Source organism: Sapajus apella, unplaced genomic scaffold (assembly GCF_009761245.1).
Source record: "Sapajus apella isolate SASKATOON/1434 unplaced genomic scaffold, GSC_monkey_1.0 scaffold1411, whole genome shotgun sequence".
Taxonomy (NCBI): domain Eukaryota; kingdom Metazoa; phylum Chordata; class Mammalia; order Primates; family Cebidae; genus Sapajus; species Sapajus apella.
This window is the reverse complement of record NW_022438337.1, coordinates 9,026-13,629: the sequence shown is the minus strand read 5'-3', so window position 1 is coordinate 13,629 and position 4,604 is coordinate 9,026. Positions and strand designations below refer to the sequence as shown.

Here is a 4,604-nt window from a genome sequence, read left to right as displayed (position 1 = left end):
AAGGAAGGTGGGGAACTACTGTATCTGCTGTATGCGAAGGATTGGGATGAGTGCTTCAGGAATGATGAAATCTAGGAGTCGAAAATATTCTTCTGTTAAAACGAATACCTGTCTTTCGTTTTTTTCCTGTATTTTTGGCTTCAGATCCAGTATCCCACATATTTATCTTTCCTAACTTCCCAAGTATTTTCTCCATTTAACAGATAATAGGTTGAATCCACATTTGTTTTGAATTGAGATTTATTCCTAAAGTTTAGTAATTTTACAAGTTACAAAAACAACTTACAGTAAATCTGTTTGTAAAAAAGATCAACCCTGGGTGATGTATCCTTCAATTTTTAAGAATTCTAACTCTGACTCTGATGTTTAGTACAGGGCTTTTTGGTGGAACAAGTCTATGCTTGCATAAGTCAAACAGTAAAAACACCAGACTATACATTAAAAAACCTATCTGAAAATTTCTTTTAATTGACACAATGCCACTTACAATAAACACTTAACATTTATTGTTTCTTTTTAGGTTTTTTCCCAAGCAGCTCCCAAGGGTGTGATGCGTTTCTTCGCCACAAGATGACATTGATTTCTCCATCAGTATTGAAGAAATACGGTATTCCCTTTGACAAGGTACATTAATATTCATCTTACACAAATTGATTTTGTGTGTGTAGGATTTGTATTTAAGATGAATTTAGCATAGGTAATGTATCTTTAATTTCAAGTAGAATTTTTAGGATATAGGTAGAGAAATTCAAATTTGTGTTTGTAGCATATCAATTATTTATCTAAATCCTAATTAGAAATTAATTTTATTTCAGATATATTTACTAGAGATTTCATGTTGCTGTAGCTCACTTATAATTATACTGAAAATAAAATTAGCACATTCTACAAAATAAGAGGAAGCACTTCTATATTAAAATCTTTTTTATGAGCAATGTAATTTATGTATATGTGATTTCTTTTCTAAAAAATTCATAGCAATTATTAGCAATAGGTTGGTTAGAATCAATGATTATGGTAGCACTATGTTGCTTTGCGTCTAAACACATTTAGACATAATGCAATTGAGATTTCATTGTAGATAAAATTGCCTGATGATTTAATAATTGCTTCTGCAAATTTTTTCTGAAGATTAGGTTCTATAAAACTCGGTAGATGCTGGATCCCACATTCTTTGTGTCTGTGGGTGGTTATTGGGTCAGAATTATTGCAGAGCCTGAACATTTTTATGTGAAGCAGCTAAAATGAAAAAAGATTTTGACTAGATAAATAAAAGTTCCCCCTCAGTCTCAGGAGGATTAAGTGCTTAGCTACTTGCAGAAACATTAAAAAATAGCTCTTCCTTCTAATGTATTTTTTATTTGACTTTTTTCCCCATAATCCCTGCTGTTTTCCATCTCAGAAGCTTTTTGCTTGTGACTAAATCTTTACCTTTTCTTCATTTTAGGCTCTTAATGTGGCCACCTTTTTGTGTGGCTGGGGGAGGAAGGGGGGGATTTGTTCAAAGTAGAGCTTTTCCAAGTGCCAGGATTCATTCTTCAGCTTGAGGTGGTTCCCTGCTCCCTCACAAACTGTCTATGCAGCAGTCATGCATGAGATGTGTTTGCTTTTGTGAGCATGCCCTCATCACTGCTTTACTCACATGTTTTTACCATGAAAAAGTCATACCTTCAAGATGTGCAGCATGGGGGATGCCTGTGGGTGTAGGGAGGCACTGGCGCTGGGCCGAAGAACTGTTGGATACAGAGGGCACAGGCTTTGCCACTGAGAGAGGGGCCACTGTGGCTGTGGGGCTTGTGGGGCTTTGTCCCATCTGCAGACACCTCTGGGCACCAGGATTTTGTGAGTCGCAAATACATCATCATCCAGTGCTGCTTTTAAGTAGTTGGCATTAGCTTCATTAGGTACTTTTACCTAAGTTGGGATATTAGAGGGTAGACATGAAGTAGTACAACAGTGGTTCCAAGACAGAAAATCCTTCTCTGTTCATTTAGGGCTGGTGTTAGGTATTGGTGGTAGCTTAGGGCTGGTACATGAAGAGAGGTTATGCGAAGCAGCAGAGCTGTGGGATTGGCTCCCTTTCCCCTGGATGGAGGCCTTTGGAGCTTGGAGCTCTTTTCTGGAGGCTCCCAACACCCTCTTTGTAGGCTGCAGCTCTCTACCAGCACTACTTGGTAGATCACTGGATGCATTGGGCTCTCATCTGGTCTTTTGTGGATGGCCTCTGTGGAAAGTGACAGGATGAATTTGAGTCCTGAAATGGTGAAACAGCAGTGACTTTGAGGGTTGATTGGCAGTGGCATTTCCTCATATGAAGTACTGTCACTTCACCTTTCCACTTCAACACAGGGCATGTCATAATACTGTATTCCTCAGGGAGCACATTCCCTGGTGATGATAACATAACATGTGATAGAGCAGCAAAATGGTAGCATAGGCTGCAGGATTAAACCTCCTGAGTTCATATCTGATTCAGTCACATGATTTTTCTGAGCTTTAGTTTCTCAACTGTAAAATGGGCATAAAAATAGTGACTACTTAATAGGGTTATTATGTAGAAAAAGATGATCTTTAGAAAGAGCTTTGCCTGGTATATGTTACGTAGTAACACTCTTCCTCTACAACTCAACCCTCTTCCTATAGGTAATGAGGTCTCAGCTGGAATACATTTTTTCCTTATTTCATTGTGTTTGCCATATTCATACATATGTATGAAAAACCTAAGTGTAATAAACAGCTAATGTCTGCATTTTGATTATATCTCTTCTATTCTCTAGCTTTCTTTATGGTATGAGATTGGGACTGACCTGTTTCTGGAAATGACAGGGAGCTAAAATTTAGAGTTGCATTCCATGAAACAGGTGTCCTTTTTTTTTAAAAAAAAAAAAAAATCATGGCATGAGCAGGGTTTTCTAGGTAGGGTAGAGAAGGTTTTTAGGCAGGATTCCATGGCATGGGAAAGTAGTTTTCTTATTCCAATGGCAGCCATCCTTCCCCTCTTCTCACCTTTATGTGGGAGCAGGGTGAGTTTTGTTTTGTCACATAGCATAAGAAAGAAGCACCTACATAATTAATTAGATTCAGTGAGACCAGGAAAGGAGAGAATTTGGCTATGTTCTCCCATGGCTCAGAGCTAGAACCATACTGGGCACTGGTAAGCCTTTCTCTGCTGCCAGGTGACAGCTGAGCTGCTGCTTATTGCAGCAGAACACCTTCTGGGGTTTCTTTGGCAGGGGACAATGGTGTTATGAGTTACATTTCAGAATTATTGGGGAAAAAAGTATTATCCCCTTTCTCCAATACCATTTTAGCATCCATAACATGGCAAAGCTAATCAGTGGTAAAAGGTATCAGTAGAGTGATGGGCTGGGGATGGTCTAGAACAGGGATGAGGGAGCTTTCTTGGGTGATGAAATAATAGGGACATGGGATATACAGGTATATGCATTTGTCAAAACTGATCAAACAGTACATTTATTATCTGAGCATCTTATTATATGTACCTTATATCTCAAAGAAAATATAAATTGTATTAGAGTCAGTAGGATAATTAAAAGTGTGGTTTTACAACTTTTATTATCAGAGCTAGCAGAGAATAGAGGCTCTGAATGTGAACATACAGCATTTGCTAAATACTTTGGCAAAATATCTCAAGGAGAAACATTGCTTCAGTGCCCAAATCCTATGAGTAGTGTTATATTACTTTGCTTCAACTTTAAGAATTTTAAAGATATAAGGGGTCTACCCTATTATGTGCTGGATTAGAAACATTTTAAGATCAGGAAAAAAAAAAAGAAACATTTTAAGATCAGATAATGCAAAACAAAGATTACTCTGTTTGAAGGAGTGAGCAAATTTTATGATTTTGTATCAGATAGAAACTTTTTAAAAAAAGAAATAACACTAAATTTTTCTTTACTTTATGTGAACTGTGGGATACTTTGTGTTGCTTTGGTGATTGTAAAAAAAAGTCTTTAAAAAATAGAAACAGGATAAATACATTTTTTAATGTTTTTTTAAAGGCAGAGGCTTATTTAAGCATTTTAATTATACTTAAAAATGCACTCACTAACTCTAACATACATATATTTGAATAATTCTTTGAACAGAAGTTTTACTATGAAATGGACTGTACTTAATTGAATGTTTTCTAAGTGCTAGACTAGAGTAATTCGATGAGTGCCACCAACTCTTTACCAACAAGAGTTGATAACATAGCCTGCCCAGCATGCATTATCAAAGTTTTTGTATCTGTAGCTTTAATAATGTCAGTTACTATATGATTGTTTTTATATGTAATTCCAGTAATTGCAAGTTACTAAAATATAAGAATATATCACTTGATAGCTAATATGAATAAATTTACTTGAATAACTTGAAGATACCTTCAATTAAAATGTAATAGCTTTGGGCCTGGCACGGTGGCTCATGCCTGTAATCCCAGCACTTGAGAGGCTGAGGCGGGTGGATCACGAGGTCAGGAGTTCAAGACCAGCCTGACCAACATGGTGAAACCCCATCTCTACTAAAAAAATATATAAAAAATTAGCCGGGCATGGTGGCACACACCTGTAGTCCCAGCTACTCAGGAGGATGAGGCAGGA

General features: G+C 37.0%; 1 long non-coding RNA gene across 1 annotated transcript in view; it reads left to right on the top strand.

The window, feature by feature from the left end:
• The first annotated feature begins 220 nt into the window (after positions 1-220).
• Positions 221-4,604, top strand: part of LOC116546795 — a 4,939-nt gene continuing 555 nt past the window's right edge. The window contains exons 1-2 of the long non-coding RNA XR_004266838.1: positions 221-417; positions 521-624. This is a non-coding gene — a long non-coding RNA (uncharacterized LOC116546795). The remainder of the gene's footprint in view (positions 418-520; positions 625-4,604) is intronic.